Source organism: Leuciscus leuciscus (genome assembly GCF_965113295.1).
Source record: "Leuciscus leuciscus genome assembly, chromosome: 2".
Taxonomy (NCBI): domain Eukaryota; kingdom Metazoa; phylum Chordata; class Actinopteri; order Cypriniformes; family Leuciscidae; genus Leuciscus; species Leuciscus leuciscus.
Window position 1 is genome coordinate 65531567 of NC_138726.1, and position 20776 is coordinate 65552342.

Genomic DNA, 20776 nt, shown 5'->3' on the forward strand with positions numbered 1-20776 from the left:
AAAGCCTATTCGGACGGGACTAGTTTAACATGGAGAGGTGGGGTAAAGTAATTATTACCAGAGCTTCTTTGTGATTTTAGTCCCGTCCGAATGTGTCATCTCAGTAATCATCACGGACAATGTCAGTAAAGATTACGACGACTTTTACCTTCAGTAAAAAGGTCTGGAAAAACTACCTCAGGTAATACTAATCCCGTGCGAATAGACACGCTGTAAATATGTACGTAAATATTTCGGCATTTCCTGTTTAAAAGTAGTTTTCCGCAGTTTTTCAAGTATGGAGACGCTTGAAAAAGCATTCAGTTGCGTTCTAGACACTGGGACAAAACCATTCAGATCAGAAAGAAGATCGAAAGTTGTTAGAGGCACGAAACATCTTTTAGCGTTAGGCAAGTGCCTATTACCAACACAATCCAATCTGAAGTTAATTAATACATCGCTCGACCGGACATAACTGTTTTATAAATATAAGTTATGTGTTTGCACACGTGATATCAGGAAGTAACATAATACGCACATGACGACAGGAGGGTGACGGCGATGTGCAAATCGAGTTACCCCTCCCACTTCTAATAGTTTTATTGAGATATCTTATCCTGTGCGAATTGGCCATTAATATTACAGATGTCCTGTGGTAAAATTACATTACTCTATCTATCCTTGTAAAGTTAATCCCATCCGAATAAGGCTTAAGCCAATCCTGATTGGTTTTGCGTCATGACGTAATGTGTGCAGCATATACAGAAGCTACAAAGGGACGCCGACACACAACAGAGAAAGCTTTCTGCTCTTCAGCAAGCACTCTGTCTTTGTCTGTCTTATTTGGTGTTTTCTGTCAAACAAGCCTGTAAATTATCAGCAAACATGGAAAAATAATTTAAAACATGTGTGCACCCCTGTCCGAGATTCATAACGGATGGGGACACACATCAGCACGCTCAGGCAGCTCTGGAGAGAGCCTGTGCATATTGTGAAAGGATTCAACACAAAGAAAAGTGTGGCTTCTAGTAGCCCTGTTGTGGCCAGCCCGGTTCTCAGACATAGTATCGCTCCTGGAGGGCCTCCAATGGCAGGCAGAGGGCTCAATATACAACCCTCGGCCAGAGCTGTGGAAACTGTGGGTCTGGCCCCTGAGTGGGCACAGTACCTAAAAGCTGGCCTGTCAGCAGGAGTAGTTGAGACCATACTCAGCTCTAGAGCTCCCTCCACAAGGAAATTGTACGGCCTAAAATGGAATGTGTTTCACCATTTGGTGTAGAGAGCGTGAGGTAGATCCAGTTAACTGCCTGGTGACTTTAGTGCTGGAGTTCCTCCAAGATTGCTTCTCTTCTGTTCTTACCCCGTCCACACTCAAGGTGTACGTGGCTGCCATTGCAGCTTGCCACACTCCTCTGGGTGATGGGCCTTTGGGAAGACATCAGCTGGTCATACGATTCCTCCGTGGGGCTTGGAGGATGAGACCTGCGGCTCAGACTAGAGTTCCCACATGGGACCTGGGAGTGATTCTCGAAGGGCTGGTTGAGGCCCCCTTCAAACCTTTAGAGTTGGCTGAGGCCAAGAATCTTTCACTCAAGGTAGATTTTATCTTAGCAATCACTTCCCTTAAAAGAGTAGGAGATCTTCAGGCCCTTTCTATGTCTCCTGAGTGCCTGGAGTTTGCTCCTGGAAGGGTTAAGGCTATCTTGCATCCCAGGCCTGTTTATGTGCCTAAGGTGCCTTCTTACACGGCACGGCCCACGGTTCTGCAGGCTTTTCATCTGCGGAAGATGAGAGACTCCATCTGCTCTGCCCTGTCAGAGCTCTCAATATTTATGTTCAGAGGTCTTCTCATTGGCGGAAGTCAGACCAGTTGCTGGTGTGTTTTGAGTCACCTAAGAAGGGGCTTCCCGCCTCCAAACAGACCATCAGCAACTGTATAGTTCAGGCTATTTCTCTGGCCTATTAGGTGCGCAGTTTGCCTTCATCGTTGGCCATAAGGGCTCACTCAACCAGAGGCATGGCGTCCTCTAGAGCCCTCCTCTCAGGGGCCCCTATCCAGGAAGTGTGTGATGCGACTGGATGGGCCACCCCTCATATGTTTACAAGATTCTATAGTCTGGACCTTCCTTTGATGCCGGGTGCACGAGTGCTTTTGTCCTAAGTTGTGCCTGTGACAGCCTCACACTGGGACGGGCGGGGTTTGTTGTGGCATAGTGGGTATTTGTTCCCCAAAGTATCATGACTGACGCAGTGTGAGTTCCCTCGAATGGGAACATCTCGGGTTATGACTGTAACCCTTGTTCCCTGAGAAACTGCATCCCTTTGCCACACCTCCCCCTGCCTGGGAGCAACTTGCTTCATCACAGAAGCTAACTCTGTTGTGTGCCGGCGTCCCTTTGTAGCTTCTGTGTATGTCGTCACACACTACATCATGACGCAACACCAATCATGATAAGCTTAGTTTCATTCATGCTTCAGAGGTGCTACGCTGAGGGGCGTTCCCTAAAATGTGTCGTTACCGACACAGTGTCTCGTTCCCTTCTAAGGGAACAAGGGTTACAGTCGTAACCCGAGACGTTTTCCTTATATTAAAGGAATTTATTTTTGTTTTTTACAGTTAGTATTATATTCCTGAAACATTCTTTTAAGTTGATCTTTATTAACAACAACATTCTTCAAAGCAAAATCTTTAGTTGATCTCTTGACCCTTGACTTTAGTTGATTTCTCTTTCAGAAATTGCATTACTGTTTTCAGAGAACATTACTGCATTGATAAAGAAAGAGATTGATGAAACAGCATATCAACATGACTACTTTAATGAGTTGCATTTAACTGCATTAAAGTGGTTTAAACAACTGCTTTTTCTGTAGTTTCATGATAGGTTTAAATTGAACAATTATGAAGTTGGAGCATTAATGATAAACAAAAACAAAACAAAAAACAGAACCAGCTATTGTGATATCACTGTAGTGCATTAACACTGAAAAGATGAAGATATCTGTGTGAGACCAGAAAGTGTTAAATCACAAGTTCAGTATGGTGTACCACAAGGCTCAGTACTAGGACCGTTGCATTCACCCTGTACATGCTACCCTTGTGAGATATCATTAGGAAGCATGGAATTAATTTTCACTGTTATGCTGATGATACTCTATAATTCTTCACACCCCGATGAAACTTACCAATTCACAAAATTAATGGAATGCATAGCTGATATAAAAAAATGGATGACTAGAAATTAATCATTTTCTACTACTTAATTCTGAAGAAAAAAACAGAGATTCTAATTATTGGACCAAAAACCTCAGCACGTAATAACCTAAAATACTGTCTAACACTTGATGACTGTTCTGACAAGTCTCTGTCATCAGTTAGGAACCTGGGTGTGCTCTTTGATACCAATCTTTCATTTGAAAGTCACATTTCTAGCATTTGTAAAACCACATTCTTCAAATTAAATAAAAAGTTTAAGAAATATTCTATTAATGTTACTAGAAAAATATTGAAAGAATATTCATTTTGAGAGAACATTGCCAGAACATTAGCGAAAGTTATGAGAACATTCCCTGATTGTAGGGTTGACAATTTCTTTGGAAAATGATGGCAGCTTTATGCTGCAAAAAACTGGTTTTGATATTCCATTTGTTTCAGAGTTATAGTAGTTGAAATCTGGAGAAAAGCCTACCAATGCAACACAATAGGTGGATTATTCCTTTAAGGAGCAGTAGATCCATAAAAACAATACATTGTATATTATAGTTTTTGACTCACCAGTGACTTTGAGAAACACCTCTCCGCTGTCATATTCACTTTCTCCACTGACATAACAGTGAAATGAACCTTCATCCTGAATCCTGAGTTTCTCCAGGCGTAGAGAGACGTCTCCATCCTTCAGTCCACCAGACTTATCTGACCACCGAGTCAGTGAGCTTCTGTCCCTGTACGATTCCTCCTGGACGTCCTGGATCTTCCCATGCTGATAGAAGAGAACAGGGTTGCTGAACTGGTCATGACGGTACCAGCGGATCTCCAGAGCTTCAGCGTTCTCAGGAGGAGAGATCCAGCAGGGCAGAATGACTATGGACCTGACATGAGCCACTGACTGATCATTAGGAACCACAACAGTGAACGACACTGAGAGACACAGAGAGACACATCCAATGTAATACATGCATTATATACTGTATTTATAATAATAATAATAATAATACATTTTATTTGTTGGCGCCTTTCAAGACACCCAAGGACACCTTACAGAAAATAAAATAAAATAAAATAAACAAGACATTAATACAAGCCCAACAATAATATCAATAGTAAAATCAAATTAATAAGTACGATATTGATGCTAAAAACCACAATGTCCAGGAAGTTGAATTGGAATGATAAAATCAATGTATGTAGGATAAGCTAATCTAAACAGATAAGTTTTAAGTTGTGATTTGAATTGTTGGAGAGAGTCCAATTGGCGAATGTGAAGTGGGAGTGAATTCCAGAGATGTGGGGCAGAGCGGCTGTACGCTCTAGCCCCCATGGTGCTAAGTCTGAATGTAGGTACAGTTAAAATTTCAGCCGTAGAGCAGGGGCGTAAATTTCATCTAAATGTTGGGGGGGACAATTAACATAACTTTCCTCAAGAGCAATTTTTGAAGGGGACACCAATAATACAGGCAAAATTGTACTTTCTATGGATATGTGTACACAGAGGAAAGCCTTACTACTATTATTAGTGTAGCTAGCATGGAGACTGTGCCATTATCCTTCTTCTCAAAGTTTCTCTATGGTTCATTGAAAAAGCTGACTAAATTGACCAAAATATTCTTCATTGCTGTGCGAAATTGACAAAAAATTATCTCTATATTTTCAGGGATTTTATCGATAATGATAATTAGACAATATTTTGCTGAGTGTGTTATTGTGCTGGTAACTTGGCATGTTTAGGACTGCCGTGGACAGCCGACTCCTAAAGTTTTTGATATTCTTCATATTCTGTGTGGCGGTCAGTTCACAGCAGTGACAGAAATCATTTTTCCAATAAGTTTCAATAGATTTTTACCTTCATTGGCATTTTTACCTTTATAAATGTATTTTTAAACCTAATTATATGCATGCATCATCTTTTGTGTCAATTTCATACATTTAATTAAATTTAATTACAATAATAAGATACAATAGGGCTGTTACCAATCAAATTAAATAAGTATCAACAAAATCTTTGCAATGGAGAGGAAACACAGAAGCTGCATTTGAAATGGCATTTAGATGCTTTTACACAGACATAATGTTTTGTTTAAAACATAAAACGTTGAATATTGATATATAAAATGATTTAAAACATGAAAAGATAATTTAAATGTGAAATTTAAACCGCCAGTAGGTGGCAGTAATTCATTGTTAATGAGTGAGTCATTGAGATTCAACTGATTCGTTCAAAAAGCTGATTCATAATTCAGTAAGGAAATACCTCGTGTGTTTCTCAGAGACGCAAATACAGTGCTATGGCTTAGTTTTCAACTATTTTCGTTGGCGAAATAGAGTTAAAACAGGCAATATGGTGTCTAAAATCACCTTTCTTTGTTCCTCACCCCCAAATATGCACCTCTCATCAATCGCGTGAAGCCATCAGTGAAGACCATCAAGGTGTGGCCTGTGGGGGCAGATTCCTCACTCCAGGAAAGGTTTCTACACACAGACTGGAGCAGGGGCGTAGCAACCGGGGGGGACGGGGGGGACACGTCCCCCGCACTTTTAGAAACAGGTGATTCTGTCCCCCGCATTTTTTTTGACCCAGCGCCAATATTATTTCCGCCCGTGTTCTCTGATTTGTTACTTAGACTTGAGTGAACAAACATTCAGCCAATCACAGCGCGAATCATCTCTTGGGTGTGTCTGCCATGAGCTTCAAATCTCGTTGCTCTTGAGAATTTTCGTTCGTTTAGACACTTTACTGTTAGGACACCATTAGGTCACTTGATGGAGTTTTTCGGTTCCTTGCCACTGTTGCCTTTGGCTTGCTCAGTTGGGGATATTTTGGGGATATTTAATTTAATTTTATCAATCAATAAATTCCTCTTGAAACAAACTTTGTTGTATTATTTTAATTTAATACTGTGAAGCTGCTTTGATGCAATCTGTATTGTGAAAAGCGCTATACAAATAAACTTGACTTGACTTGACTTGACTGTTTGGCCGTCTGGGGTAAAATGCACCCCAGAAAAAAGCAGAGGATGATTACATCCTTTTTTCAAACACACACTGTAAGTATAATGTATTACAGTATGTCGCGATGACATGAATCACGCGTAAAGTTTCCTTGTTATGATTTAACCAACTGTAACGCTGTAAGACGTGAGACAACAGAACCCGTATGGACCTCGTCACGTCGCGCCGGATTGTGCCGAGTGTGTGTTAAATGCTCTCCTACTTGTCGCTTTGGATAAAAGTGTCTGTTAAATTAGACTTATTACATGGCTTGGCTGAATTCCAATGTAGAATGCAGTCTGTTATTTCTTGATAACAGACCGCTGCGAAGTATAACACACCGTGAAAAACAGAGCGTTGCTATGGACGCGGAACGGACTATTTTCTTTAGCGGAAGCAATACAATCGTTTTTAAATGAATAAACTCCTTTTTAAATCAATATTTTTGTGTCAAATTATTTCTTTATTTTATCACATTATTTACAAATTTTAGTCTTTTAATTTATTACTGCTATCTATGTCCTAACTGGTCTGTAGGAAAGGCAGGCTGTGACGTCACTGGCAGAGAGAGGGGTGGACAGTTGCTCGACCACTCCAGAATGTGTACAGGTGACATTTGTATAAAAAAAGAGGATTGACAATTTTAAGGCAGTGTTTTCTTAATTGGGACTACTTGCCACTATTTTAAGGAATTACACATACATTTAATTCCTTAAATCAATTTAATTCCATAAAACAAAATATAATTTATTTTATTTTATGTTCAAACTGTTAAATAAAATTTGTTTTATGAAATTTTATTTATGTTCCAATAGTGTTAAGTACTGTATTAGGCTAAAAAGGGTTGCTAAATATAAATCTAAATGAAAAACTTTAAGTTGTGTTTAACAGTGGAAATGGCAAATGAGTCAATAAATGAGTGATATATGCTGTTTATATTGTTTTTTAGGATGTTTGTGAGGAAGTGTAAGTCATGTGTGAGGAAGGGAAGGAAAGAGAGGAAGAGAGAGAGGGAGATGAGGGAAAAAGTGAGGAACCATGTGAAAACCGAAGAGAAGAGAGAACTGATTTGATGAACAGGGAAGAATCTGCAGACTCAGACCAACATTTCTCAGCAACAAAACCAAACCATCCTGATCCCAAACTTATCATAAAGCAAACACTGTCAGACCGTACCCTTTCATTTCAGACACAGTGGTACAGCAAATTTAAATGGCTCCATTTCGATCCAAATGTTGAAGGTGTTTTGTGTTTTTATTGTAGCAAAGCTTTTAAAACACAAGTATCTTCCCTTGCGAAAAATACAGAACCAGCATTTGTTTCAACTGGTTTCAAGAATTGGAAGAAAGCTCTTGAACGATTCAGTTCACATGAAAAATCAGATTGTCACAAGACAGCAGTAACAACATGTGTATATGAAGACAGATCAGTTAAGGCACAGCTGTGTAGTGTTCAGGCATCACAACAAGAGGAAGCGAGAGCAAATCTGTTAAAAATCATTGGTGCTGTGCAACTGTTGGCAAGGCAGGGCTTGGCCCTAAGAGGGCATGATGATAGTGAGGGAAATCTTCATCAGGTGCTGAAATACAAGGCAGAAGAAGATCTGTGTCTCAGAAAGTGGTTGTCAGGCAGAAAGGACTACACTTCTGCTCAAATTCAGAATGAGCTCCTTAGTTTGTTGAGCAGTTCTATCATCAGAGATATCGCAGACAATATAAGATCACTCCCTCAGTTGCAGTTTTCTGTAATGATGGACGGAACGCAAGATGTTTCAGGCAAAGAGCAAGAAGCAATTTGTCTCCGATATGTAGATAGCGATTTGATGATTCATGAAGAGTTTATTGGCCTTTATGAGGTATCTGTGGGGACAGGAGAGAATCTTGCAAAGGTTGTGAAAGATGTGTTGGTTCGTTTAAATTTGCCCATTTCTGGATTACGAGGGCAGGCATATGATGGTGCAGCAAATATGGCTGGCAGGCATTCTGGAGCACAGGCCATCATTAAAAAGGAACAACCTCTTGCCCCATACATCCACTGTGGTGCCCATTGTGTAAATCTCATTACACAGCATGCTTGTACTGCCTCACGTGTTGTCCACAGTGCTTTACAGTGGGTTCATGAGTTAGGAATTTTGTTTGGGCAGTCAGGTAAATTTAAATCTTTGTTCAAGGAAGTTGCAAAATCTGTTCAAGGGTCCTTTCAAACTATAAGGCCCCTTTGTCCCACAAGATGGACAGTTCGCTCCAGTGCTATCCATGCAGTGCTGAATCAGTATGAGTCTGTAATGGTTGCTCTGAATGAAATGGCAGCGGGCAGCTCAGACACGGCTAACAGGGCAAATGGACTACATGACAGATTCCAGCAGGGAAATGTAGTTCTTGGTCTTCTGCTTGCCTTAGAGGTTATAGAAGAATTGGAGAATCTCAACACATCTCTCCAAAGTCGAACACAGACCATCAATGGTATGCTTTCTGCTGTTGCTTATGTGAGGGATGCTGTTGCAAATAAAAGAAATTCAGAAAGGTTTCACATTTTCTACACCAAAGCATCAGAAATGTGCCAAATCCTTGATCTCTCTCCAATTGCACTGCCCCGTACTCGTAATCCTCCTCAACGTCTAACTGGTCAGGCTTGTGCACATGTACATTCATCTCCATCTGAATATTACAAAACAGAGTTTTACAAAGTGCTTGATGTTGTGGATATGCAGTTCAGAGAACGTTTTGAGCAGGAAGGGATGCTGATGCTAAGGAATCTGGAAAACATCCTCTTAACAGGGGGTGGTTGATGATAATGTGGAACAAATGTACCCAGAACTGGACAAAATATCCCTTAACACACAATTGGCAATGTTCAGATCAAAGCATAATATGCAGTCCAGCAGTGAAGCAGCAAGCATCCTTCAGGGGATGTGTCCAGAAGTCCGTAGTCTTTTTGATCAGGTGGAAACACTTGTCAGACTGCTTCTTGTCACTCCCGTGTCCTCAGCAGAAGCTGAGAGAAGTTTCAGTGGTCTCAGGAGGCTAAAAACATGGCTTCGTAGTACCATGACACAAACACGGCTGAATAGTGTTGCTGTGTGTCATATACACAAGGAAAAACTTGATCAATTAGCGAGAAAAAAAATTGCTCAACAATTTGTGGCCTGCAAGGAAAGCCGAAAAATTCAGTTTGGAAGTTTTGATTAAAAATCTCACTTCGATTTTGATAATATTAAAACCTTGTAAATACATTGATTTAGGTTTTATTGATATATTTTTATAAAAAAGTAAAAAATTACTGTAGATGTAATCTGTATACTCATTGAACACTTTTTTTTTTTTTGTCCAACTGTTAAGAAGTATGATAAAAGTTATTGTTCAAGTGTTGTGTAACTGAAATATTGTAAATATAATAAAATATCTTTATTTCATAAAAATAAAGTATAGATGTCCACAGTGGGCTTAAAGTCCGAAGTCCTGCAGTATTTTTTTTATTTTGAGTATGATTTCACAAAAATAGGTTGCTGTAAGCTATCATGGCATTTTCCCAAAATTGCCACTAGGGTGCTTTAAAATGCCAATTACTATTCTATCTAGAATGTATTATTATGAACATCACCTTTGGGTCACACCACCATACAGCTTTTGTCCCCCCCACTTTTATAATGGCTGCTACGCCACTGGACTGGAGTATGTTTGCTTCTCAAGCCACCAGTGGCTCTCACACGGACATTGACTGCTACACCTCCTCTGTACTGGATTATATCAATACCACCATTGACAGTGTTACAACCCAGAAGCAGATCACCACATACCCAAATCAGAAGCCATGGATGAACAGGGAAGTGCGACTCCTATTGAAGACACGCAACACTGCCTTCAGATCAGGAGATGCACAAGCCTATAGCACATCCAGAGCAAATCTGAAAAGGGGCATCAAAGAGGCCAAGCACTGCTACAAGCTTAAGATAGAGGGACACTTTTCCAACGCTGACCCTCGGCGCATGTGGCAGGGCATTCAGGCCATCAGTGACTACAAACCCTCTCACTCCACCCCCGCAGCCACTGATGTCAACTTCCTGAACGAGCTAAATGACTTTTATGCTCGCTTTGAAAGAGACAACAGAGAAACTGCCACCAAGCTCAAATCCTCAGCTGACCACCCGCCGATCACACTCTCCTCCACAGATGTCTGCAATGCACTGAGCAGGATCAGCGCGCACAAGGCTGCTGGACCAGACAACATCCCTGGACGCGTACTCAGGGCATGTGCGGAGCAGCTCACTGGGGTTTTTACAGACATTTTCAACCTGTCTCTTGCCCAAGCAGCTGTACCAACATGCTTTAAATGCACTTCCATTGTGCCAGTGCCAAAACACTCCAGCCCGAAGTGCCTTAACGACTACCGCCCTGTAGCACTCACACCCATCGTAATGAAGTGCTTTGAGCGGCTGGTCCTGGCACACCTAAAAGACTCTCTTCCATCCACATTGGACTCACACCAGTTTGCCTACCGTAGCAATAGGAGCACAGAGGATGCAGTTTCCATGGCACTGCACTCTGTGCTCACACATCTGGACAATAAGAACACTTATGCACGCATGCTGTTTGTTGACTTCAGCTCAGCATTCAACACTGTCATCCCAACTAAGTTAATAGCCAAACTTGGAGACCTGGGCATTAACACCTCCATGTGCAACTGGATTTTGGACTTTTTGACCAACAGACCCCAGAATGTTCGATCAGGCTCCAACTGCTCCACGTCCATCACACTCAACACTGGTGTACCACAGGGCTGTGTGCTAAGCCCGTTTCTCTACTCCCTCTTCACCTCCGACTGCAAGCCTGTGTACGGATCTAATTCCATCGTCAAGTTTGCGGACGACACTACGGTGATTGGTCTCATCAGCAACAACGATGAGACTGCCTATAGGGAGGAGATCAAGCACCTGGCCACATGGTGCACTGAAAATAACCAGCTCCTCAACACCACCAAAACGAAGGAGCTCATCGTGGACTTCAGGAAAGTGTCAAGAGGCACACACGACACCATCCACATCAATAGAATGGCTGTTGAGCGTGTCTCCAGTTTCAAGTTCCTGGGGACCCACATCTCGGCGGACATGACCTGGACAACCAACACCTCCAGCCTGGTCAAGAAGGCTCACCAGCGCCTTTTCTTCCTGAGGACACTGAGGAAGAATCAGCTTTCCTCCACTATCCTGGTGAACTTCTATTGCTGTGCAATAGAAAGCATCCTGACCAACTGTGCTACAGTGTGGTATGGGAGCTGTTCTGTTGCAGAGCGCAAGGCACTGCAGCGGGTGGTGAAAACCGCCCAGCGCATCACTGGGACTCCACTACCTGCCATCGAGCACATCCAGAGGAAACGCTGTCTGCATCGAGCTCGCAGCATCCTTAAGGACTCCTCTCACCCAGCCCACAGACTGTTTTCTCTCCTGCCCTCCGGCAGGCGTTTCAGGTGCCTACGGACCAGGACCAGCAGACTAAAGAACAGTTTTTTTCCCCAGAGCTGTCTCTTTATTAAACTCTAACCCTCATTGATCCCACTCCCCTCATATACTGACTGACTCTCCTCTCCCTCCTCACACCTGCCTCCATTTTGTTATTTGCAATACTATAATGTTCATTTGCACTGCTGACTGTTATTATAGAAACAACTGTTTACATATGCATCTTGCACTACTACCTTGACTGGAATATGCTCAATTTGCACTGCCGACTGTTTATTTAAAGTACCGACTGTTTACATATACATTTGCAATACCGTACTTTAACTGTAATATGCAATTACTTCCACTGCACTTTCACTCGGATAGCTTCTGTCCAAACTTTATTTGCACTACTTTAAATCCATTGTTATACTGCTCATTTTAGCCTAACTTATACATATATCTATTTGTAAAATTCTGTTTATAGTAATAGCCATCTGTATATTATGCTCACATTCTGTTTATAGTAACACCCATCTGTATATATATTCATAGTACATATCTATCTGTAAAATTCTGTTTATAGTAATAGCCATCTGTATATTATGCTCACATTCTGTTTATAGTAACAGCCATCTGTATATATATTCATAGTACATATCTATCTGTAAAATTCTGTTTATAGTAACAGTCATCTGTATATTATATTCAGTACATATCTATCTGTAAAAATTCTGTTTATAGTAATAGCCATCTGTATATTATATTCAGTACATATCTAGCTGTAAATTCTGTTCACAGTAATAGTTATCTGTATATTATATTCATAGGACAAATCTATCTGTAAATTTTTGTTTATAATAGTATTCAACTCTATATTTATTCAGTACATATCCATGTTCTGCACTTATGGAACCACTGTATATCCTGCACTTGCTGCTATTGCACTTCTGGTTAGACCTAAACTGCATTTCGTTGCCTTGTACCTGTACTTGTGTAATGACAATAAAGTTGAATCTAATCTAATCTAATCTAATCTAAAAGTAAACTTTTCATTTATTAAATCACATTTATTATCATGTTAATATCTAGAGAAAAACTGCACTCTTTGTGTGATATTATATTAGATTAACTATATTAAATGATATAAACTGACTAAATCACACAGTGAAAGCGTGAAAATCTAAATGCGCACCCGCACTTGTCTAACAGTTAATCTACAAGACTAACGTTACACATAGTGTATGCGTACACTTTATGGGTGTGTGTGAGGGAACGGTTTTAAACAATCGCGGTAAACGCATAGACTGTATAAAAAAAGGTTATAATCGCCAACATAGCGAGGCGGACTACATCGGTGACAAAAGTACATTGGTTATCATAAAAAAATTGTCATGATTTATTAATGATGTAGCATAATCTGTATTAAAGAAAAAATAATCACTTCATCCGAGGTTTAAAGTGAATAAAATAGCCTTGACTTACTGGAGTTTCACAACTGAAAAACCTTGTTCTCTCCCACTATGTTTGTGATGAGGTAAAAGGGGAGCAGGCAGTGGACCAAAGCACTGTGAGGCAAGGGAGGGGGACTCAAAATGTTAAAACGTTTTGTTGTTGTTGCCCGTTTGCATTTTTATTGTTTTACTACTTAAACAATTATTTTAAGTATATATCATTATATTATTTACAATACACATATTTTAATTATATTTTTAGGAGGGGACAACCCTCAGATAGGGGGGGTCCTGACCCCCCTGACCCCCCCGACCCCCCCGACCCCCCCGTGATTTCCGCCTATGCCGTAGAGGAACGAAGTGTTCGAGGAGGATTATAGGGAAGAAGCAGGTCTGAGAGGTATGAGGGGGCAAGGTCATGGAGGACTTTGAAGGTAAGCAGAAGAATTTTATAATTAATCCGGTGAGTAACAGGAAGCCAGTGAAGCTGAGTAAGAAGTGATGTGATGTGATCAGTTGATCTGGTGCAGGTAATAATCCGAGCTGCCGAGTTCTGAATAGACTGGAGGCGATGGAGAAGTTTACTTGTGGAGTCAGTGAAGAGGGCGTTGCAGTAGTCGATGCGAGATGTTATCAAGGCATGAACAAGGACCTGTGTATTGTGTTGGGAGAGGGAAGGGCGGCGTCTTGAGATGTTGCGGAGGTGAAAGTAAGAAGTCCGAGTGATATGGCTGATGTGAGGGCCAAAGGAAAGTGTACTGTCTAGAATGACACCGAGACTTTTGACTTGGTAGGAGGTGGGAATCGGAGAACCATCAACTGACATAGTAAACGGTTGACTTTTGGAGAGTGTGGCCTTTGAACCAATGAGGAGAACCTCACTTTTATTTCCATTGAGTTTGAGAAGATTGATTGACATCCAGTTGCTAATAGCTCGCAGACAAGAGGTGAGAACGGAGGGGGGAAGAGAGGTGTTAGGTTTTGTAGCGAGATATAGTTGTGTATCGTCAGCGTAGCAATGAAAATTAATCCCAAAGGAACGGATAATGTAGTTAGTATGAGGTAGTATATAGTATGAGGTAGTATATAGATGATAAAAAGCAGTGGTCTCAGCACTGAGCCCTGAGGAACACCATAGGTGACTGTTGTAGATTTTGATGTGACATTCTTCACCTGAATGAACTGTTTTCTATTATATAGATATGACCTGAACCAGGCTAGTGCATTGTGAGCGATCCCAATAGCAGTCAGACGTTCCAATAAATGAGAGATGGTGACAAAGGCTGCAGTGAGATCGAGAAGAATTAAGATGGATAAAAGACCATTGTCAGCTGCAAGTAGAAGGTCATTTGTGATTTTTATCAGTGCTGTGGTTGTGGCGAAAACCAGACTGAAAAGGTTCGTAGAGGTTATTGCTGTGCAAGTGGACTTGAAGTTGGGTCGCTATAGTCCGATCCAAAAGTTTGGTGATGAATGGGAGATTGGAGATGGGGCGATAGTTATTTGGGTCATTAGGATCCAAACCAGGTTTCTTCAGAATCGGGGTAATAGAAGCAGTTTTGAGAGATGTAGGAACAGTGGAAGTAAGTAGAGAGGAGTTGATTATAGATGTTATGATCGGTAAGATAGAGGGGAGACAGGTTTTGACCAAGGCGGTAGGGATGGGATCAAGCAGACAGGAAGAATTCTTGGACTTATTGATGAGTATAGTAATTTCTTCGGCTGATGGAGGCTGGAAAGTTGATAGAATGGAGAGTGGTGGAACCAATGTGGTACTCAAGGGTGGGCAGCTGAATGCAGAGGCAGAAGAATTCAACTGAAGGTTAATATTAGTAATTTTTGTATTAAAAAAATCCAAAAATGTGTTGCACTGAGCTGTGGAGTTGAGGTGATTAGCAGTGTCTACAGGTTTAAGTAGATTATTGATAGTAAAAAATAAAGTCTGTGTGTTATTTTCATTGGTACTGATAATGTCAGAGTAAAAAGAGGATTTAGCAGCAGTCAATGCACTTTTATATGAAAGAAGATAATCAGTATACATTTGTTGATGAACGATTAGACCAGTTTTATTTGATTGTCTCTCAAGTCGTCGACCCATCATTTCCATATGTCGGAGTTCAGGGGTGTACCATGGAGAAGACCTAGTAAATGAGACTAGTAAATTTTCAGGGGAGCTAAGGAATTTAGTGAATGAGATAAACAGTCATTGCAATGATCCACCAGGTTAGCAGTACAAAGTGAAGAGGGTGTGGGACAAACAGAGGTATTAACTAATCTATTAAGATCATCTGGGTTAATGTTTTTAATATTGCGGAATGATATTGAGCGCTTCAAGTTTAAATTTGGGAGTGGCAGAATAATATCAAAGAAAACAATTTTATGGTCTGAGATGGGAAGCTCTGTGGAATTAAAATTGCATGGTGTCACTCCTAGGCAACAGACTAAATCTAAAACATGGCCTTTATTATGAGTTGGGAAATTAATGTACTGAGTAAGGCCGAAACTATCTAAAACAGAAATTAAATCTTTAGTACTTGTGTCAGTTTGTTTATCACAATGAATATTAAAGTCAGCCATTAAAATGACATTGGGACACAATGCACATAAATCAGATAAAATGGCTGTAAGTTCGCTAATAAAAACTGCAGAGGGTCCAGGAGGACGGTAAATAGACACAATAAGGGTTGGAGTACGACCATTAAGTTGAACAGTCAGGATTTCAAACGAGGACGGCTTTGTGACTGAGACTGGCGAGACTTTAAGTTTCTCACGATAGATTAGAGCGAGACCACCACCTCTTCCAGAGAGGCGTGGTTTGCAGGTGTAAACAAACCCCGGAGGCAAAGCATGGTTGAGGTGGAAATAATCCTCGGGTTGTTGCCAAGTCTCAGTAAGACACAAAAAGTCGAGTTTTGAATCCACGATGATGTCCGCGATTAAAAGCGCTTTATTGGATAAAGATCGGATATTAAAAAGTGAAAATTTGAATTCTTTAGATGGAACAGCGGGGTCAGGTAGCATAGAAGCTAGAACACTATGGTCAACCATTCTCTCTATCCTGTGGGGTTTGCGGGGACCAATAGACCAATAAGAGCTGATGGAATTAGAGTTATTGTACGAGATGTTCCTGCGGGATCCACAGTGGATGTATTTTGGTCGGCGGAGAATGTCACGATGGCTGAAGAGACAGAAAGAGGCCACGGAACGTAATCGAAGCTGGTGAAGTTCCGCAGCCGAGTAAGACAGTCGTGGAATGGCTGTTGCGATGGTGACAAGCAGGATAATCCAGAGTAGCATTTTAAACATCCACATATTGCCGCCTCGGTGATGCTGCAGGATCGTCAGAAGGCTCCGACAGCAGGCAGTAGACCGGCGGCGTTTATAGTTGACGTGGAAGCAATCAGCAGCAGGGTAAGCGGAGAATATTCCCAAACATAGACAGCAAATACCACAGCGGTAGAGGTATAACAGGTTTAAGAATTAACTTAACATTAGATCTAGTAATAATTCAAACAAACGTCATAGTCCGGTAAGCAGCGGCAGCAAGACACGCCAGCGTTCACTTCCGTTCACTGATACACTGATATTTATGTGCTATATTTACTAGTCACAGTGATTCTAAATCTGTAGCCTATGTTTTTTGTGAAAAAATAAAATAAATAAGACTTATGGGGTTCCATTTGTGCCAAAAAAGAGTCGACTGCTTTGTGCTTTGTACTATACATTTGTCCTTGACAACAGTCATTGCCTAGTTGTTCAGATAAATTAGTATATGTTGATATGTATGTTCTCTGTTTATGTCATCTTGCTCTGTCGTCTTGTTCTGTCATTTCAACTGTCGTCTCTTTCTGTCATTTGGTTCTGTCGTCTTTACTGAATTGTCGTCTTGTTCTGTCATTACTTAACTGTAACTTTATTAGTTTAAGTAAAGAGGACAGAAAGAGATGAAAGAACAAGACGACAGTTCAGTAAAGACGACAGAACCAAATGACAGAAAGAGACGACAGTTAAGACTACAGAACCAGATGACAGAACAAGACGACAGTTCAGTTAAGGCGACAGAACCAAATGACAGAAAGAGACGACAGTTAAGATGACAGACCAAGACGACAGTTAGATAGATGACGGAACCAGACGACAGAGCAAGATGACATAAACAGACAACATACATATCAACATATACTAATTTATCTGAACAACTAGGTAATGACTGTTGTCAAGGACAAATGTATAGTACAAAGCACAAAGCAGTCGACTCTTTTTTGGCACAAATGGAACCCCATAATGTCCATCTACTGGCTTGGCATGAATAATGCAGCGTTTTTAGTAGTTTACACAGATCTGTGTGAACAGGGATCGTTTTGACAACATATTCGTCTGTACGCGAATAACAGAAATGTTATTCTATTTTTACCATTTTTAGTACATTGTAAGCACACCCTCACTGTTGTTGTGTAAATGTAACCTCACACGCTGAAAGTGACCATTAGTGATGCCACCTGATGTCCATGAGTAAAATCACTGAAGGAAAGAGGAACATGTGAAGTCACCGCTGTGGTGATCAGTGTGTCCTGTAGCGGCAGTATGAGTGTGTTTAGAAAACACATTTATTGTGTCAGAAGAGCACAATAACATCTGATGATGTTGACTGTTAATTAATAGTGAAATCATCATGAAGTGGCCTAACTCATTGATCACATCTGAAGTCTAATCACTGATCAGAAGTGTGTTTTGTTTTTAATTAATTAAAAATTGTTCTACTGATGTGATGTTATTGTGAAAATCAGATTTTCTGCAAAATGAAAACATGTGCAGGAAGTTATTAACGACTGTGTTATTTATACACTCACAGACATCAACAATCGACATATGAAATGCAACAATGGTGAAATGCCTCCTTCATGGCTCCCAGCATGCATTGCGACATGAATAAATTATGCAGCTGAATTCTTTTACTATTTATTTTTAATTATCACCATTGATGAGGTTTGTATAATGAGTGTTTGTCTAAGTGTGTCCAAAATGCTTCTAATCCCGTAATTATTTCAGTTTTGAAACTACAGAAAAAGCAGTTGTTTAAATTACTCTAATGTACTAATTTGATGGCCATTAAAATGTTGATCTGCCTTTTCACAATCTCTTTCATCGATGCAGAATGTCAATGCATCAATGAATTTTGTGAAAACATTTGCAATTGTTGAAAGATAAATAATCAAACAAATATACAGGGTCAAGAGCCAAAAGCAAACGCTGATCACCATAATGGCGACTCCAAACGAAACATTTTCAATAAAACATCAACAACTAATCCTCTATTATTTCTCTGTAAGAACTTCTGTAGACGTATGAGAGAAATAAAGTAAATCTGGTTAGTAATAAGTGAAGCTGGTAATGCTGTTTGTGGAGTTGTTTAATCCTCCTCTGCTGAGATCTTGAGAGATTTAATGTCTTATTTTATCTTCAGATGATTTCATCTAAGGCAGTGGTGGGAGGTCAGTTGTAGGTTCAGTTCTTGTTATTTCTGTTTCCTTCTGTGATTTTGCGTGTTAACAGCAGGTGTTCGAATGTTTGAAAGAATGTTTCAGGAACATCACACTAACTAAACTAATGACATTCTATTAACATTAAGGAAGCGGGATGTTTTAATGTTCTTGGAATGTTACAAATCAACATTCCTAGAATGTTGAGTTGTTGATAAAAAGTAAGTTGAAAGAATGTTTCAAGAACATCATACTTTACTTTTAGAAAACGCTCCTCTAACATTAAGAAAACTGGACACTTTAACGTTTCCACAACCAAAACAGAATGTTTGGAAAACGTTCTTAGAACTAAAATGAGTTAGCTTGGTTGGTGTCACATTGACCTAATAACCATCCATGTCTAAGCATTGTAACCCAGTGCCATAATATCCAATTGAAAGAGTTCACATATATGATTTAGGCCTACTCCATAAATATCAACATTTGTTGATCTATCAGGAATGGTGTGTTTGGAATATATGCCATAAAACTGAATGAAATCCAAACCTGTCAATCACGACCTCTTACTCAACCATCTTGAAACTGTCATTGGTGTTTCTGAGACTGTTTTAACCTGGTTTATATCTTATCTCTCTGACCGCTACCAGTTTGTTTTTATGAGTGGTTTCAGGTCTGAGATTGACTGGCGTCCCTCAGGGTTCGGTTTTAAGCCCCTTAATTTTTTATAATTTATATATATATATATATCCTCCTGGATTGCTCTTAAGAACACTCAGGCGTAATGATCACTTCTGTGCAGATGAGACTCAGATTTATATCCACTCCAATCCTGGTCAAAATGTGGATATTTCTTTTTGCTCACATTGTTTTTCTGAGATATAAACATGGATGAGCCTTAATAGTGTTTTGCTTATTGTCTCTCCTCATCAGCTCTGTAAAGCTGGATCACTAATGCTAAATGTAGATTGCTCTGTTCCAAACAATTTTTTAAAAAATTTTTTAAATGAAGTTATATTTAATTTGAGTTTGTCTTTTGACCCATACTGTTAAGAATTATATATATATATATTTTTTTTTTAAGAAATATTGCTACTTTGCCCTATTTTAAATTTTTTTCCTGTGATTGAAAGGCTTTTCAATACTTTTGTTTTTTAACACATTGACTATTACAACGCACTTATTGCAGGGGTTCCTAAAACCACACTCAATTTGTGCAAAAGTATGTCTATTTTATAGTGTAAAGTGCCTTGACAAGCTTAAGGCACCATAGCCGCGGGAACATATTTTATCAGGGGGTGCTGGGGGCGGGGCGGTGCTATGGTAGAGGTTTTTAAACCGCCCAAACAAAAAGATGAACATACAAATGAATGAGTACAGAGTTGTGAGAACGCTCAGAACTCATGATACATTTTAAAAAGCACAGCACACAAATCTGCATATTACCTTATGATACTCACTCAGGAGTGCCGGTTCACACAGAGAGCATAATCTTTCAAAGCGAAAAACGCAAGACGCAAGACGCCAAACGTGGGCAGTGGAACGGGAGGAGAACGCAAGGTTACAGTTAACCTAAAGGCAACAGTTAAACATGGCTACTGCGTTCACACTGAACAACAATGGAAAAGTAGCAGAGTGGAATGGTTGACGTTCTGTGTGAACAGCCCCTAATGCCGATGAATACTTTAATCAATACATCTATATTTAGTTTTTTCACATGCATTAAATGAGTGTCAAATCAGTTCTGAGATGCTGCCCAGCAAACACAGAACGTTGGCACAACGTAGCCAACCTTCTAACAACGTTTTATCAACATGGCCAAAAGGTTGCTATAAATATGTTGTTTGGTGAAGGTTGTTACAGCGTTGTCACAATGTTGGCATTAAACCACCGTTCAGGGCCATTGCTTAAGGTTGTGCCGAGGGTGTCTGGACAACCACTGGACAACATATGTACTCGTCACTGCCCTGAAGAGCGAAAATCAGCCTTTTAAATTTCAGCTGACCATTGGGCCGTCTCTCATTCTTCATCAAGCAAGGATACTTGAGAATTGCGTTCAATTTACCTCAGCTAAATAAGATACGTAATTATTCAAACACAACCTACAACTTCATTTTCTAATGTGACTAATGTAGCTTCGCTTGCACTGTTTAGTTTTTCATTTCATTTGTCTGCTATTTAGTCTAATTCGCTCCTCTGGATGTGTGGATGTTTCCTGGACTGATTCCGT

General features: G+C 40.2%; 2 protein-coding genes across 2 annotated transcripts in view; both read right to left on the bottom strand.

Moving 5' to 3' along the window:
- The window catches only part of LOC309492652 (butyrophilin subfamily 1 member A1-like), a 255379-nt gene that overhangs the window by 119693 nt on the left and 114910 nt on the right, over window positions 1–20776 (bottom strand). The gene's annotated exons all lie outside the window — the stretch shown is intronic.
- The window catches only part of LOC309492657 (butyrophilin subfamily 1 member A1-like), a 45577-nt gene that overhangs the window by 23213 nt on the left and 1588 nt on the right, over window positions 1–20776 (bottom strand). The gene's annotated exons all lie outside the window — the stretch shown is intronic.